This window comes from Ochotona princeps, chromosome 21 (assembly GCF_030435755.1).
Source record: "Ochotona princeps isolate mOchPri1 chromosome 21, mOchPri1.hap1, whole genome shotgun sequence".
NCBI lineage: Eukaryota > Metazoa > Chordata > Mammalia > Lagomorpha > Ochotonidae > Ochotona > Ochotona princeps.
Window position 1 is genome coordinate 23,977,637 of NC_080852.1, and position 12,433 is coordinate 23,990,069.

Genomic DNA, 12,433 nt, shown 5'->3' on the forward strand with positions numbered 1-12,433 from the left:
GATTCTAGGTCTGTTTTGAGATTTCCAGACAGCTCTTTAGATCTCATCCTTAGATATGGATAGATAGCCTAAGACTGTAAGGTTTTGAAAAGTATTAGCAGGAACATATCAAACATGGTAAACACACACACACACACACACACACACACACAAATACTGCAGATAAAACAGATACAACCCAGGAACAGAAGAAGGCTCATAATGATTCTCAGAGAAACAATAAAAGATATTCCATCTTCAAAACATCAATAGGATACTACATACAAGTTTAAAAGCAATAAACCAAGAACAACCAAAAACTCTTCAAAATTAAAAAAGTATGAAAATTTTCAACCTAGGAAAATCCCCTAACAAGTAGAAACAAAGCCCCCAAAAGGTCCAAAAAACAATTAGAAGAAAAGGAAAAGAAAGCCAGTCAGGAGATCCAATTTCAAATAACAAACAGAGAAAACAAAGAAACACTGGGGAGAAAAATTATCCGCCCAACTTGTAACTTTTCCACAGGCTATGATCCACTGCTCCACAAAGTGTCCACTGCAGGGACTGAAAAACTATTCATTCAGGCAAACAGACACACAGTTTCAGAACCCGGGACTGGCCTTGCAGTGCAACAGGGTAAGTCCTCCCTTGGGATGTTAGCATCCCACTTCAGAGTGCCAGGTTGAGTCCTGGCTGCTCTTCTGCCCGCTGATACGCTATGCAGGGAAAACAGTGGAGGACTGCCCAAGCACTTGGGACCTGCCACTCACACTGGCACCACAGGCAGTGGCTTAACTTGTTACAACACAACACCTGGCCCATAAATAAATCCTTAAACTTTTTTTTTTTTTTTTTTTGCAGGGCTGATGGTGTGGTACATCAGATTAAACCACAAGTCTGCAAGGCTAGCATTCCATATGGGAACCAATTTTTTTATGTTTTGATAACTTCTTTTCTCACAGTGAATAAGTGCTAGTGTTCATATTTAATTTTGTATTTGTTTAAAGAGAGGTTCCCCAAATTGAATATGATCTGGCTCCTACAATCACTGGATCTACCCTAGGTAAAATCTACCCAGACTTGGAGTATCCTCTAAGCTCTGGAGGGAAGTAGACCACCTGTTCTTCCTAGGGTGCATTTTTGAAACTTTGGGGGGGTGGTAATGTTTTCTCATTCTCCCAGTAATTTGGAGAGATCCAAGCATTTATGCAGTGAAGGCTTATTCACCATCCTGTGCTGGTGGAAAGTCCCACATAGGCAGAAGGATCTCACTTCCCCGTGGCTCTTCAAACACAAAGGCTTAAAAACAAAACAAAACAAAAACTGAGTCTAAAACAAAACTCCTCCTCATATGTAAGCATATGAAAATTTTTAACACAGTTAATATACTGAATTTTTTTAAAAGAAAGCAACCAAGAAGTGAAGATTATACTTTATTTGGAACTTTTCCAAAAATTGTTCACCATTCTGGAAAATCACATACCTGACAGGAACACCACTAGTTGTACTTGATGGCCAATAAAAATGATAAGTGGAGGCCAATATTACACACTCATAGTTGGGCCATTTGTAGCTGTCACATTTATGGGGATTCCACATAGAGCTGCAAGCATTGGACTATTTTAATAAGTCTTCTGGTATAAGTAGATTTAAGCATTTACATATTGAAATATGTATTGCTTTATACAAAATAATCTTTACTTCTTTCTGTATTACAGGTAAGGCACTATATTATCCAGGTTTGCCTCACTGAAATAAAATACCTCAAGCAAATAACTGTAAAGAGAAAAGGTTTGGAGTTCAAAGCCTAAGACCAGGTGGGTCCCATTGGTAGGGCCTCAAGTGAAGACAGTGGATAGCAAGGGCAGATGGCCAAGTGAGTTTAGAGGAAAGATCATGTGACAGGTCAGAAAATCAAGAGAAAGTTGGAGTCAAACTCAGGTTTTTGTGATAACTCTCTGGTAGGAAACCAAGAAGTCACACAAAAAGTGCACATTTGACACACTGCTAAAGACACATGCATGTCATGCCAGAAGGTCTGAGTATGACACCTGCACTCAGTCCTGACCCCAGCTTCCTGCTAACACACGCCATGCAAGGCAACGGTGATGGCTCAAGCAGCTGGTTCCCTGCTATCCACTTGGGAGATCTGGATTGATTTCTTGGTTTTCAGCCTCAATTCTGGTCAAGCTATTTCAGGCATTGAAAGAGTGAACCAGTGGATGAGATCTGTCTATCTATCTCTATTGCTTCTTCCCCTTTCTCTCTCCTTCCCACAAATAATTTTTTTTTTAGAGAGAGAGATTACATGAGAACTCCCTTTGGAAGACATACCCACAGTGACTTAAGGACCTTCCCCACAAGTTCCTACCTGCTAAAAGTTCCATCTGCTTCCAATAGTGCCACCCAGGGAATAAGGCCTTAATGTATAGGCTTTGGGGGGATACAACAAAAATTAATATCCAAACCATCACATGTAGCATATTGGTTTTATTTATATGTATAAATAACTGATCTCTGATTATCATTTCAGAACACTAAAAGGGGTATTTCAAATAAAAAGGATGACATAAGAAGAATCAAGATGGCAGAATATGGTAGGGACACATTTAAACAGATAAAGAATCATTAGGGTGAAACAGAGAGGGTACATCCCAAGAAATAAGAGAAGACAGGCTGATGGCAGAGGGGCACCTAGAAACTGATGCACACTGGAAAGCTGCGGAGACAATGGTGTGATGTTGCAGTGACCAGATACCCCAGTGGCCATCAGTGAGCAGTAATTTTAACTCCACCGGTGGCCAGAGATCCACCAGCAGCCAGGTGGAAAGAGGAGTTCACTGGGAATTTAGGAGGTAAACCCACACAAAGAATTGCCTTCCAGCTGGTGTGTTTGATTTGACCAGGAGCAGAGACAGAACCATATACCACAACAGGTGGTAGAGGAACAGTGTGGAATTCACAGCCCAGACCCCCATCAGAGCCACATCAAGTGCCAATTTGTGTAGGGAGGCAAAGGCTGTGGAACAGGACTGTGCATGCACTAAGCTGGGAGCGAATTCATTTCTGGTTCAGTACTAACAAGGCATGCTACAGGGTCCACCCAAAATAGGTCCGGATAACCCCCAGACCTAACAGCCAGCAAATCCAGAACTCCACTAGTGGCATACCAGGCACCATTTTGTACAGTGTGGCAAAGGCTGTGAGACTAGAGGAACAACAGTGAGCCGCACAAGCACTGAATCGGTAGCAAACTCATTGAGCTCAGTGCATTACAGTAATTCCACAGGGAAAATTTTACCAACTTTTGCATCCTACAGGTCAAAATAGGTCTGTGTGGCCCTCAGGCCTAATGCCCGCAGGCACAAAATGCAATAAATAAAATCGCACTGTAGACCTGTGGGTGACACAGCTTAGAAACCTGCCCCAAAGGGGCTGGTCCCCTCGCCGGACAGCTACTCCCACTGGAGAGCGTGGGCTGGGATAGAGACGGACCCGACTAAGCAAGGCTACAACACCTGTGTGCTGCATGTGGACTAGATCAGGGCCGCAGCATCAGCTGGCAGAAGCTGGCACTGGGGACTAATTCTGTCAAGTCAAATCACAGGACCACCTAAAGAGTGCATAAACCGGGACAGAGAGACCTGGGAGGGAAAAGTGGGTTCCCCCTTCTTGGGTCACTATTCCCGTGGGAGGGCATGAAAACTAGGACGGGGGCTGGGATGGCTAGATAGAGGTACTCAACAACATCTGTGAGGGCTGGATGGTTGAGTTGGTTAGATAGAACTAAGCTTTAATACCCATTGACAAGTACCAGAGCCAAATGGGATGGGGGACAGACTGGTCTTCTGCTACACATACTGGCAAACCAGGGTAGGAGGCGGGCCTGGTGGGGGTTACTGTGGGTCGCCCCGACTAGGCTGCAGCTCCCACTGGTTGATGTAAGGGCCAAACCAGACTGGACTGCAACACCCATTGGTTCCAGTGCAATTCGGGACCGAAAACAGAACCAACACAGCAATTGCACCACCAGCTGATCGGGGTGATGGACTGTGCCAGGCCCTGTGCTTGCTAGAACATACAAGAAACTAATCTGGGAATACCTCAAAGTATCTTTGGAGATATCCCCAATCGAACTGCTGGACTCAGAACTCTAATCAAGAAAAGACAGAAGACAGAGCAGATCAATCATTCATCTCAGCTATATGCTGGCAGCGAAATATGGGGCAAATGGAGACTTTATGATGGACCATATCAATCAGTGGACGACCTCATCGAGCGGAACTGGCAGCGACTCATAACCGGAGAACTATTAACACCACTTGAGCACATATCTCAGAGCATGCCCCACATCCGGGACTTGGGGTGGGCGGGAAACCAGGTGGGGCTTCTCCCTCAATATCCCCCTTTACCTCAGATACATGATGGAAACAATATGGACATAATAGTATTACCCACTTCCCTATCCCCTTGAACCTTTTTTTTCCTTTTTTTTCTTCTTTTTCCTTTAACTGTAATTAACTATGTAAAGATTGTCAACAACAATACAATAAAATAGATTAAAAAAAAAAGAAAGAAAGAAAGAAACCTGCCCCAAAGAGAAGAATCTGCTAACCAGAAGTACAATGACCACAGCAAAAACAGAGACAGAAATTCAATGAATGTTCCTGAAGACTTTCCTGCAAAAGAGCAAAAGCCTTTGCTAACTTCAGAGTTAACTGAGGAAGACATCAAGGAAATGGTGGATAAAGAATTTTTAAAAGTTATTATTAAGTTTCTTATCAACAACCAGAAGCACATGCAGAAATTTAAGGAGTATGTCACACAGACAATAACAGTACTGAAACAAAATCAAGAAGAATTATTAGAAATGAAGGACACAATGGAACAAATTAAAAATTCAGTGAAAAGTCTGCAAAATAGAATGAATGGGGCAGAAGAATCTCAGAATTGAAAGATATTTCCTGTCACAAGGGGGAAAGCAACCAAAAAACTGGAAGAGGAACTGAATCAAACTAAGAAAAGAATTAAGAGACACTATTAAAGGCCAAATGTAAGATATATAAGAATTCCAGAAGAAGCAGAGAGAGAAACTGAGTTTAAAAATGTATTTAGGGCCCGGCACGGCAGCCTAGTGGCTAAAATCCTTGCCTTGCAAGCTCAAGACTCCCATATGGGTGCCGGTTCATATCCCAGCTGTCCTGCTTCCCATCCAGCTCCCTGCTTGTGGCCTGGGAAAGCAGTAGAGGATGGCCCAAAGCCTTGGCGCCCTGCTCCCACATAAAAGACCCGAAAAAGGCTTCTGGCTCCTGGCATCAGATTGGCTCAGCAGCAGCCATTGTGGCCATCTGGAGAGTGAACCAGCAGGTGGAAGATCTTTCTTTCTCTCCTTATCTCTGTAAATCTGCTTTTTCAATAAAAATAAATATTTTTTTTAGAGAAAAGTCTACCAATAACAGTAGTCCCAGGACTCTTTCTGCATTCAGACGCCATCCCACTGGACTGAAGAGCTGGCCAGCATTGTCAGATGTTATGGAAATCCGACCTTTATTAAAATAGGAATGCCGCAAAGAAGCGAAGTGCATGAGCTATGGTCTCACGTTAGAGCTCCCATTATCTTACTCTTTTCGAGTGATCCAGATGTCAAGCAGCACTCTGCCTGGATCAGACTGGAAAGACGCTCCAAGTACAGAAAGTGAAGTAAGAAATGACGAGGACAGAAGTTGTAACAAAACTGCCAGTATCGATTCCTCAGTGTTGCTAGTTGTCTCAGTGCTAATGGTAAGGAGATCCCTACAGGACAAGATATTTTATTCACCAGCTGGCCAGGCAGTGGCTTCATGTAACCAATGTGTTCCACTTAGGCAGAGTCTCAGTGCACTCTGACTCAGGGAGCAGGGAAGGAAGGTTATATTAGTCACAGGACTAGCCTGAAATAGTTGACACTGCCATGCCCTTCATGGAAACTCTCATGGGAACAGGCTTAATCCCAACTTACAGTGGTTCAACTTAACAATTTTTCTAATATGTATTCAAAAGGCTAAAGTGACTGAGAGAGGGAGAAACAAAAAGAGAGAGGTCTTCCATCAGCTGGTTCAGTCTCCAAATGGTCACAACAGCTAGGTTGGACCAGTCCAAAGCCAGGAACCCAGAATATCACACAGGTCTCCCACATGAGTGGCAGAGGCCCAAATGCTTGAGACATCTTCTATTCCCTTCCCAGGCACATTAGAAGGGATCCGAATTAGAGCAGCCAGGGCTCAAACTTACCTCCAACATGGGATGCTGCCGGCATTGCAAGTATTGGCTTAATCCACTGTCCCACATGCTAGCTCCTCAATGTATAGTTACTTTTTCTAACGATAGTATGAACACAATAAGCATTCAGCAAAAGTTAGATTTTGAATCTTTGGGTATTTTCTGTTTGAAGGCAGAATGCAGGATGACCCTCTCTCCCAGTGCTGCGCAGTGACAGTGAGTGTAGCTCCCAGGCAGCCCCAAGTCTCCTGAGAGGACAGAACCTCTACTCTGTGATAGGATGCATTGTTCATCTACAAGTTTTGTAGGTCAGGAGTGCTAAATGCTTCTCTGAATTATGATATTTTTTACTGTACAGTGTATTTGTTGGACCACAACCCACTGTAAATCAAGCAGCTCTTAATTCAAGCTCTGAACATTAATTTCCTAGGCATACAGGATCCTGCCTCAATTGAAGGGTTAAACAAACAAACCAAAAAAAGGCAGCTGATTTTCCCTAATAGCCCAGAAATCAACACAGAGCAGGGTAGGGATGGATGGTCTTTCAAACAACCCATGGATTAGCAATAAGGGTGAAGAAAGGCCAGAGTTGTCATTCAAAGCTAAGTAGGTTCATTCTGAGACATCTCCAGGAGTCAGGACCGTGAACCATAAAATTGTCTCTAACCAATAATGTTAGAAACACATGGGTCTGCTATCCTGGGATATCCTAAAAATGCATCAGTGATCACTTATTTTCCCTTATCACAACCATCCCAAATCAGCTCTTTGTATTGACTTCCCTGTTTCCATTCAAGGTGCCACCGTGCGTACTGGCTCAGAACCTCAGCATTCAGACTTCTCTGCATCTGTAAAATCAGGAGCTAGATTTCCTCTGACATTTTTTATGACTCTAGTTGTACTAGTTCTGCCTCATCCTTTTTTAACCTGAATTATCATAGAAACCACCTGACTCCTTTCTCTCGCCCGCCATCCTCCACACACCTCCACACTCATCTTGCCAGGTTAACGTTCCCAATGATGCCAATTATATCATCTGTCCACCTGTTTTTTTGCTCATTCTCTCTTTTATCACGCATCAAATACTCATGCATTATCTGCAGGAATATAAGGAATATAATATAATGTCAGAGTGCCTGCTCAAAAAGCTTACTGTCTGAATAAGGTCAGTTTATCAGCAAACAGAATTCAGACTAACAGGTGGCATATGGCAGGGAGACCATAATAGGACACAAGACTAGTGTCCAACTTTGTTGATGGTGGGAAGGAAAGAAAATGGTGGGTGAAACCTCAAGAACAAGTTAGAGCTCGAAGTTTAGTACTTGAACCACAATGCAATTCTCTCCTACCCTTTGCCTGTCATCTAGCCAGGTCCTTGACCCAAAACATGAAAACTCCCTCTTGGTTCCATGTTTACATTTAAATAATAACAATAATAATAACAGTTATTATTGGTAAATAATAACAATCATGTGTATATTTCTTTCAGCCTCAATCATAATTTTGTTTGGGAAGATTTTGTTTACATATTACTAGTTTCTTAAGTCATGTACTCTCCACATGTTACATAGTAAGGCTCAAATAGTTTACTACACGAGTGAATAAATGCTTGACAAAAATTTTGAGAAAGAAGAAGGAGTTCATGGTAAATGCAGGGTTTCAGAGTAGATGATAACCCAGGGACAACAGGACACGGAGTGTTCTGTGAATAGCGAGTGGCTTGCTATCCATGTGTGGGGGGAACAGGTATAAGGAGTTAGGCCAGGAAGACCAGTGCTGGGCAGATGAATAAAGATATGTCTTCCTTTCCAAAAATTCTCCAAAGGAGAAGAAAGCCAACACACTTCCTTATTCTGGGGGTATAGGGATGTGTTGGAGAGAGGGCTGCTGAGGGAGTATATTACAGATGAGGAATGACTTCTGGGGGACTTCCACCAACCAAGCCATGGCACTTGCAGGTAAGCAAGTGGGCTGAGCCTAGGAAGTTTGGAAGAGGGAAACAGGCTCTTCCAAGAAGGAAGAAGGATTCAGATCTGATGTAGTAGCAACATTGTTCCCAGAAATTTTTAAAAATTACAACTTGCTTTCCCAGATTTAATTGTATCAACCTCCCCTTACCTTAGGTCCTCAACACACAGAGACCATATAGTTTCTGTTTCATTAAAACTTGCTGATTATTCGGATTACAAAGACCTGGCTCTTCTGTTACTCACAGACAGACCACATTGGAAAAAGGCAATTGCACAATTTTATTTCCCATCCATCTTTCGCGCCTTTTTTCATGCCTGCTACTGTTTAGAGTCCACAGAGGGGGAAAAAAATGTGTTACCAACTAAGCCATTGCCTCATTAGGAAACAGGGTCTGATCTGAAGCCAATTTTTCAGAACAATGACTAGTTAAGTGCTGAAAAATGCAGTGTTTAGTCATGGAGAAAATAAAGACAGATTCACTATGCAATTTGTTTTTTTTTTTAATACTAAAAGATGAGAATTTAAACAAGTGGAAAGGAACCAGTCCATTATCGAGTCTCTCCTCCTTCAAGAAGAAAGAGAACATGCTCCTTCAAGCACAAACAGAAAAGGCTTCCTCTCTGCCCTCTCCTTCTGCTTTTTTAGTTACAATTCAGGATGAATGCCAGCCATGCAAGAAGGTGAAGAAACTTGGACGGGGCATGCATGCATCCCCAAACACACCTGTGTGTGAAGGACAAGCTGAATGAGCATTTTTTAGGGAGAGTGTATGATGAGCAGTTTGCCATGATTGCCTGTGACTGCTCATTGTTTCAAGGACAGCAATGAACTGCAAAGGACTGAGAAAATCAGGTATGCAATTTGGAGAGTAGGAAATGACCTGCAAACATCAAACATGATGATACAATTTTACTTAAGAAGTCTCAGGATAATTCAGTAGGAATAGCTTTCTATTGTTGATACGGTCTCTGAAGGCAAATAAGAAATATTTGGCTCCATCCATTAAGAAGACCCCTTTAGGAAGAAAGAAAGCAGAATGCTTAAGGCACAGTATCGTTTTTGGACATGAAATTTAAATATATCTATATCCCATTACATTTTTTTTTCCTATGGCTAAGGATGCATAGTTTACTGTTTATTTTCTCTATGGACTTGTTACCTTCCTTGTGTTTCTGGTCACATATTTTTAAATGTTAGAGAGAGAAAGAACACTCCCATCTGGTTGTTCGCTCCCCAGATGTCTACAACAGCCGCAACTGGGACCATCCAGGAGGTGAGAATACAGTCCAGGTCTCCTGTATGGGCATCGGAAAGCCATGCTTTCTGCATTGCACAATCTACATCAGCAGGAAACTGGAATTAGGAACTGACACTGGGAATCAAACCAAGGCATTCAATGTGGGATAGAGTTAACTGGTATCTTACTGCTAAACTAAACATCCACCCATGGTCACACATTTCAATCATGCAGGTTAGTCAACACATTTGTGCCATGTTTGATAAAAGAGACTAAGAGAATAGAATTATCCCTAATCAGGCCCAGAACGATAGCCTAGTGGCTAAAGTCCTCACCTTGCATGTACTGGCATCCCATATGGGCAGTGGTTTGTATCCTGGCAGCCCTGCTTCCCATCCAGCTCTCTGCTTGTGGCCTGGGAAAGCAGTTGAGGACGGCCCAAAGCCTTGGGGACGCTGCACCTGCATGGGAGACCTGGAAGAGGCTCCTGGCTCCTGGCTTCAGATTCAGCTCCGTCCATTACAGCCACTGGGGGAGTGAAACATCTAACTTCATCAATCTTCCTCTCTGTCTCTTCTCCTCTCTGTATATCCGACTTTCCAAGAAAAATAAATAAATCTTTTAAAAAAGATTATCCCTAATCAAATTGTTTTTGTTTTGGAGGAAACATTTCAAGCATAGGTTATACAGATGTTAAGTCCACCATATCAAATTCTTATCTAAAACTGTGGTGGTGGACTCGATGTAGTAGCTGTAGTAGCGTAGTGGCTAAAATCCTCAGCTGGCTTTTGACTTCAGATCGGCTCAGCTCTGGCTGTTGCAGCCACTTGGGAAGTGAATCAGCAGACGAAAGATTTTCCTCTCTGTCCCTCCTCTCTGTATATCTGACTTTCCAGTAAAAATAACTAAGTCTTTTTTTAAAATGTGTGATGGAAACAAGAGAGCAGAAAACACCCCTGCCACAGGGAAGCATTCCAGAATCTCAAGCTGTTCTTATTCCTCATCTTGAGTGGCCACACCTCCTACCCTGAGGTTTTTGAATCTGTGCTGTGTAGTGTATTACGCTGCCACCTGCAGTGCCAAATTCCATGTGGACTCTGGTTTGAGTCTTGGCTGCTCCACTTCCTGTCCACTCACTGCTAACATGGCTTGTAAGACTGGAAGACTGCCCAAGTACTTGGGCCCCTACACCTCTGAGGAAACTCCCAACTCCTGTCTTCAGACAGGCCTAGCTGTGGCCCTTGTGCCCACTTGGGGGATGGAGTAGTAAACGGAAGATCTCTCTCTGTCCCTCTTTTTGTCTCTCTGCAACTCTGCTTTTCAAATAAATAAATAAACCTTTAGAAAAAAAGAAAGAGAGAAGGGGAGGGAAGGAATGAGAAAGGGAGGGAAGGAAGGATGGAGGGAGGGAAGGAGGGAAGGAAGGGACGAAGGAAGGAAACAAGAGGAACTTTCAAGGGGCATAGCCCTAACTAGGTAACATACATCCACCATTTCCTCTCTCATCCTTTCCAGCTCTCAAAGAGTAGAAGTGAGACCTATTCTTCACTTAGCCTTTGCATATACAGTTCTAACATACACATGATAATGTCATCTTGCCATCCAGTGTAGGTTGTAAATTCTTTGGAATGAAGGATCATCTCCACTTCTGTGTCTTCCAAAATGCCAATAAAAATGTTGAATACATGATTTGGAAAACAGCTTGGAAGTTCCTCAGCTAAATACAGAATGACCATATGACCCGGCAAGCTACACTTACACATTCAAAGCACTGAAAATACACATGAGTATACAAAGAAGCATGTACACAAATGTCCAGAGCAGCCCTGGTCATACAGCAATTCCCCCTGATCCAGGATTTTACTTTCTGCAGTTTCAGATACTCACGGTCAACCATGATCCAAAAATATTAAATGGAAAATTACAAAAATAAACAAGCCAGAAATGTTAGACAGCATGCCATTCTGAGTACCCTGACAAATCCTTGTGCCTCCCCTGCACTGTCTGGGAATGTGAATCATTTCTTTGTCCTGTGTGTCCATGCATACCTGCCTGACTTCAAAGTCAGCTTGGTTATCAGACTGAAGGGCACAGTACCATGGTCCTTGTATTTGTGTAACATTTACTTTACCTAATAGTCCCAAAGAGAGTAGTGATACTAGCAAGTCAGATAGAGCAAAGAGAGGCCATAGAGAAAACAAATCATGTGCTGAGGTTACCAAGATATACAGTATAATCTGTTCTTTTGAGTGAAAGAAAGATCAATGACATGATTGTATTAGTGTACATTGATTTAACTATTATATTTTATTATTGCTGATATCTCACTGTACCTGATTTGTAAACTTTATCACAGGTATCTACGTATGGGCAAGAACTTTTTTTAAAAAGCTAGGCAATACCTATGGATTTCAGGCATTAACTGTAGGTCTTAGACTATGTTCCCCTAAGATAAAGGAGGGACAGCCGTTGAACTTATCTGGACAATAAGATGCTGGACTCTATGTTTGGTATATGCTTGCAATGGGGGAATCTCAACTGAACTTGAACTGTGGTTATGCAACAAGGTGGAGGAATCCACCATGGTGGGAGGGTTTGGGGAGGGGTGGGGAGAATCCCAGTACCTATGAAACTGTGTCACATAATACAATGTAATTAATGAATTTAAAAAAAAAAAAAAAAAAAAAAAAAAGATAAAGGAGGGACTACTGTTAATACCCAGAAAATAACAACAACTCAAATATCAATGAATTTGATTAGTTTATAAGCAAAAGGTAGTCTACCCATGCAATGGAATATGACTCGGCCATGCAAAGGAAGAAAGTGCCGATAGGTGCTATAACATGGATGTACCTTGAAAACATTATGCTCAAAGAAGCCAAACAGACAAAACCCACAGATTGCATGATTCCATTTACATTAAGTATTCAGAATAGGCAAATCCATACAGAGAGGGAGAAACCACTGATTACAGGAAAGAAGAATGAG